This window comes from Fulmarus glacialis, unplaced genomic scaffold (assembly GCF_000690835.1).
Source record: "Fulmarus glacialis isolate BGI_N327 unplaced genomic scaffold, ASM69083v1 scaffold511, whole genome shotgun sequence".
Lineage (NCBI taxonomy): Eukaryota > Metazoa > Chordata > Aves > Procellariiformes > Procellariidae > Fulmarus > Fulmarus glacialis.
Genome location: NW_009193154.1, coordinates 13,635 through 20,340, shown reverse-complemented (window position 1 = coordinate 20,340; position 6,706 = coordinate 13,635).

Sequence of the window (6,706 nt, the reverse complement as noted above, 5' to 3'; positions counted from 1 at the left end):
TGCTGAGCAGACAGCGTCATTCCTGGCCTCTGCTGCTGCCTGCAGGACACCTCACCCTCAGAGCACCCTGGCCCCAATACTGTTGTAGAAGTTTACCCCTCAGTTAGGCTTCCCCCCAAAAGAAGCCCAAAAGTTGGTTCACCTGCTGTGGAAGGTTTTTCTGTAGGGAAGCAGAGGGCAAAAGGGAAAAGGCAGGCCCCGAAGGAATTGGGATTGAGAGCTGCCTGTCACACTTACTTTCCTGCAGCACATGGCAGCATGACACCTCCTGACCCACTGTGTCCTTCCACCGAAGCCCCAGCTGCCCTGCTGGACTGCAAAACCTGGAGGAGAGGAGGAGAGAAGCTTTAGCCCAACCTGCCCTTTCCTGAGACACCCCTGGGCATAACAAGGCACCTGTGCTCTGCTGAGCTGGCAGGTCGTCATTCATCCTCGTGTTCAGAGGTGGCCACCTCCAGCATACTTTGGGCATGCACATCCATCCCTGTGAGCCAGGGGAGAAGCTTCCCTGCAAGAGAGGGAAGAGCTGTGCCCCCAGGGTGCACTGCCCCGTCTCCTCTGGGCTGCTGGGGCCAGGCTCCTGGCCCTTTAGGCAGCAGGGCTGCTCTGCCCTGCTCCTGCCACAGCAGCAGCATCTGTCCCCTGCCCCTGCCACTGCACTGACCAGACCCCAAATTCTGTTGTTGGCCCAGCAGCTGCCAGGGCTGCACAGAGCACTGCGGCCACAGGACAGGGCCAGGCCATGCCTGGTGCCATCAGCCAGGCAGTGGGGCCAGTGTGTGCCAGGCTCCCCACGGCCACCTCCCCAAGGGCTGGGAGGAGGGAGGACGTCAAACTCCAGCAGGAGAGAGCTCCTCAGCACTCTTGGCCAGCAGCTCCTCGCTGTGGGGCCAAGCCCAGGCCGTCCCTGTGGGTCCCTGGGGAACCTCTCACTCTGCCAGGCCTGGAGGTCCCCCCCCTGCTGCCAGCCTGCCTGGCAGAGGGCCATGCCCCGCCTGCAGCTCGCCCTTGCGCCGTGCACGCCACCCTGAGGCGCAGGGCCCCGGTCTGAAGACCAGCCCTGGGCAGGCCTCGGGGCACGGCCCAGCCACAGGCCCTTGCAGCCATCTCGCTCAGGCTCCCAGAGCTCAGGCTTCATTTCTGGCCCCTGTGCCCCTTCTGTCTCCTGGGGGCCAAGCCCTGGAGATGCCCTGCAGGAGAGATGCCGGAGCCTCCCTGGGGAAAGTCTCTTCTCGTGGCCCAGGGCTGACAGCCTGGCCCGGCCCGGCCCTCCTTCGCCAGGAGACAGAGCTGGGGATGGGCCTGCCTGGCTGCTCGGGTGGGGACTACAGCTCCCAGCATGCCCCGGGTGAAGGACGATGGCTCCCAGCATGCCCCGGGTGAAGGACGATGGCTCCCAGCAGGCAGTGGGGCCCTCGCGCCTCGCTCACAGCTGGCTGCAGTGGTTTGGCCCTTTCCTGAGCATGTTTCCCTGCCCTGCCATGGGGCGCAGCTGTGGCAGCGGTCGGTCCCTCACGGCGCGCCTGGACCTGGCTGGACCCGGCTGGGGCGCTCAGGGCTGTGGGCACTGGTGCTGGCTGAATGGGACACCGCAGCCATGGGCCTTGCCACGCGCTTCATCGCAACCAACAGGGAATTGTATTTTCAAAAAATTACACCTTGCCTGTCTTGTTCTCATTTTTTATTTTCTTTCCTCACTTCGTAATAAGGAAGAAAAGACAAAATAGCAATAAGCGCCAACAAAAGCTTAAGAACCCTGTTTATTTCTTAATAAAAAAAAGAATACAGAATCTGTAGATACATGCACTTGTTAGTAATGTTTAGCGAAGACGTGTGCTGCCATCATCACAATGTCTTTTTATCCCCTCCAGCTTCAGAGGAATCCTTCTGCATCCAAATCAGAGAGCAGGACAGAGAGACTCTATCAAACAGGGGTTTCAGCAGTCAGAAAGAGGAAGCAATTCCTGAAAAGCTCCACAACTCACAGCTGGAAAAGTTATTTTCTGCACTCTGAATGATTACTTGTTAGAGCCTGTCTCTTCATACAGCAGAGCTTGCTCCTTACTGACTTGCACAGTGCACTCAGAAGACGAGAGGGCTTTTTTTGGAAGTTAAAGGAAGAAGTAGAAAGCAAAGAAATCCCAATCACTTTTCATTTAAGCATGAACATTCAAGTTACGAAAGCTCACAAGCCCTCAGGTACCGTAAATAAATCCCCTCTCAAGCTAACACGTGTCATTATGCGAGATGAGAGAAGGGCATGATTTTCATGCACAGTCTCCTTGAGCCCCAGTACTCCTCACTGCTGCACACTCCGAGCAGCATGTCCGCTCGCACTTCCCATCAGGTGTGGAGGGAGATACTGAGATGGCCAGTGCCCGAGAGAAAAGGCTTCCTGCTGCTGGGGCAGACTGTGTCTTAGCTGTTCTCAGGTGCAAGCATCTCCGAGGCAAAAGGATTCTAGGAGCTTGAATCTGATGACTGAACATCAAACACATCTAAACTGACTCCATCCTGGTAATGCCTGACTTGGACCATGGATGCCTCTGGAAGATTTCTGATTAGTTCTGGCAGAACTCAGAAATCCTATTATACAGGAAGAGATCAGAGAATTGGACTGATTAGCGTAAACCCAGCATAAGCCCTACCCTCTCCAATTCATGTAGAGGAACCTCTTTTACCCCCTGCAGCTAGGACCATTTCCAACCATTTCTCCAGCTGTAGCCCAGGATAACCCCTTCCCTCCTCCTGGGAGGGACTGGGAAACCCTTACTGTGCTGTAATAGTATGAATGTAAAATTATAACACTGGATTTTGAAATAATTTCTGGAAAGTAAGTGTATTAGTATTTTATCTATGGTTAGCTTATGTCAACCTACTAAATTCAGGTTTAAAATTATCACTGCTAGAAACAAAGGTCCTTTTCAGGTTCATAATACGTCAAAGCATGCAAAAAAACCCCAACCAAACAAACAAGATAAGAACTGAAACCATTATAAAAACTGTTACGACAACATTAATAACCAACAGTACTAGCAGGTTGTCAGTGGGCTATTTTAAAATTCAACAAGTTTTTTCAATTAAAAATTAGGAAGAGAATCTGGACTACAATTTCGTTCACCAAAAGCAAGAAGAGAGGTCTACAGAAATCTACACCAGGTGTGGAAACACAACAATCATAGTCCATTATACACTGAATTATTTCACAGCCTATATCTTGCCAATAAATTGTTTTAATTGACATTGTTTAACAGATGACTGACTTTGCAGTTATACATGTTGCAAGAGAATGTCCTACTTCCGTATAAAAAAAATTGAAACTAGACATAGTTGGAGACCACAGTAATCCACAGTCATCGGGGAAGCTGGTGCATCACCCATTGCAGCTCTGCCGGAAAACATCTAGGCCAGGTATCTGGAATGACACAAATTTCTTAAGTTGGGATTTCTGTTTATCTGGAATACAGTATCACTTAACTATCCTGTACCTGGCATACAATCTCTATCTACAGTGACAGAGAGAGAAATCAGAAATAAGCAAATGAACTCAAAGATGGCTAAAGATAATAAATAGCATAATCCTCTTCAGCAAGAAAAAGGAGCTAGATGACCTGCTGGACCTTTCACTTACCATTTGAATCTCCCTCTTCAGAGCTTTCTGTTATTTGGTAATCAGAAATTTCACTTTCCTTTCTTAGCTCTAAATATTCAGGAAGGTTAGGATTCTCCTTTTCAGAAGCATATGTATCCACATCAAAGAAAAGTCTCTCTCTCATGTCCTGTTTTAGATTTATTTTCATTGCCATTTGTCTGTCATTCTAAAAGAACATTTTCACTTTCATCTGTAGAAGAATCCTGTGTGAACTTAACTTCATTGTGATCCATATAAGACACATGTTTTCCCAGAAACTCTTCTCCCCCACCCCCTACTTCATCTCAATCGTCTTCTGGAACGTTATTCTCTTTATCGAATTGAAAACTCCTCCGTCTCTTTGTTATACTACCTGAAGACCGTTTGTGCTTTCTGCGTTTTCTTTTTGACACATCTACAAAGATAGAACAGAAAAAGTAATCCAAACCATACCAAACCAGTTCTTCCTTCCAAATCCAGCATTCTCATCTTTCTTGACTCATGAGGGAAACGATCAAAGGAACTGAAGTACCATTGTCTGTCTCCCTGCGTAAGTCTAGAGGAAGGGTTGCAAGCTAACGGGGTCCATTTGCTATTAGATTTTTAAAAGCCAGCTATATAAATTCATTCACAAAACAACCACCTTCAAGAGTTCATGAGCAGAAAATTCTTACTTTGGATAGGAACCTGTGGTGGGTTCACCCTGGCTGGATGCCAGGTGCCCACCAAGCCACTCTATCACTCCCCCTCCACAACTGGACAGGGGAGAGAAAATATAACGAAAGGCTCGTGGGTCAAGATAAGGACAGGGAGATCACTCACCAATTATCGTCATGGACAAAACAGACTCGACTTGGGGAAATTAATTTTAATTTATTGCCAATCAAAGGTCAGAGTAGGATAATGAGAAATAAAAACAAATCTTAAAACACCTTCCCCCCAATAAGGAGAAATAAAAACAAATCTTAAAACACCTTCCCCCCACCCCTCCCTTCTTCCCGGGCTCAGCTTCGCTCCCAATTTCTCTACCTTCTCACCCTGAGCAGGGCAGGGGGACAGGGAACGGGAGTTGCAGTCAGTTCATTATGCATTGTCTCTGCCGTTCCTTCCTCCTCACACTCTTCCCCTGCTCCAGCGTGGGTCCCCCACAGGGTCACAAATCCTGCCAGAAAACCTGCTCCCACGTGGGCTCCTCTTCACGGGGTCACAGGTCCTGCAAGGAGCCAGCTCCAATGCGGGCTCTCCACGGGGTCACAGCCTCCTTCGGGCACATCCACCTGCTCTGGCATGGGGTCCTCCAAAGGCTGCAGGTGGATATCTGCTCCACCATGGACCCCCATGGGCTGCAGGGTGACAACCTGTTTCACCATGGTCTTCCCTGCGGGCTGCAGGGGAATCTCTGCTCCGGCGCCTGGAGCACCTCCTCCCCTCCTTCTCCACTGACCTTGGTGTCTGCAGGGCTGCTTCTCTCACATATTCTCACTTCTCTCTTCCAGCTGCTGTTGCGCAGCAGGTTTTTTTCTCTTCTTAAACATGTTATCCCAGAGGCGCTACCACCATCGCTGATGGGCTCAGCCTTGGCCAGCCGTGGATCCATCTTGAGCCGGCTGGCATTGGCTCTGTCAGACACGGAGCAAGCTTCTGGCATCTTCTCACAGAAGCCACCTCTATAGCCCCCCCCCCCCGAGAACCTGGCCACACAAACCCAGTACAGAAGCATTATTACAAAGCAAGGTTTTTAGGTCAAGTTGCTTACTGTCTTATTACATGAACTAATATAGATGAACAGTAGAAAAGCCTTTTGAGACAACTTTTTCTAACTTTTATAAAGCTGTAAACTTCAAAAGATAAATACATGTTGGGAAGAGCTGAAGAGGGAATATCTGAAGGAGAAAAAATTGTCTGTATTCTTTCTATTCATGGAATATCGCACAAAGCATGTGGGTGGTAAAATGCCCACTCATGCCAGCGCGACTGGGAAACTTCACACCATATAATGCATTTTAACTGAAAGAAAGCTGCGTACCTTTTTTCCTTCAAATCCTTCTCACAGGAAAAGAAGAGTACAGTGAAGAAATAATTATCATATCCACATATCCATTACTGTTGCTCCCCTATTTTTTCCCTTTTATTTTGTAAGCCTAATCCCTTCAACTACAAATCACAGTAAGAGGTAGCATGGGTTTTGGCATGGGAGGGAAGGGAAAGAAAGGAGGGAAATGGAGGAAGGGGGGGAGAGGGAATAAATACTGTTTCATATAACTAAAAACTAGCTGAGTGGTCAGAAACTGCCATACACAACAGTTTCAACTTCAAGAGTTAGCAGCTTAGGGGCTATTAAATGTCAGTCAGTTCATCAAGGCCAGTGTTTTACAATGTAAACCAATCACTGTACTTGAACTTTAATTCATAACCATATTGAATGAATGACCTCTGGATTGATCTCACATTGTGAAGTAAATAAAAAAATGTAACACCTCTGGCATAAAGAGCCAGGCATCACAGAACCTGTTATGTCCCAAGAATGGAGAAGATACCACTGACTTCAGAAACTTCACCAAGAAAGTCTGAATACAATGCAGTTTGTCATTAGAGAGGGGTGTACTGGGATCTACAGGCGACACTGACATTTACATTATATTACTGCATTTTTTAGCTTGTTTTAGCAAGTTTTCTTGCACCCAGAGAGTTCTGCTTTGGCATCACATAGGAATAAGATGTACTTCGATGAGCTACAGCCTTGCGATAAGGAACAGATACCAAAGAACTTTGTCTGGCATTTTGGTCACAAATACTGAGGCAAGTCTTAAAATCCTTAGAATTAAAACACATAGCTCTTTTCTTAGGAGGTTCTTGAATTTCTTTACAGAGTTGCTCTAAATCCTCATCCATTTCTTCCGTCACTACGGCGTATGCAGTACCTCTCAGAATACAAACTTGGTGTCTGATCAGATGATCTGGAATTTTACAGTCAGAACTGAGTATTTTCTACCAGCCAATGAAATCTTTTATTCTGATCACATAAAAAATGTTGCTCTTGTCATAGGTAGGTTCTGAAAGGTTAGCTGAGTGAAT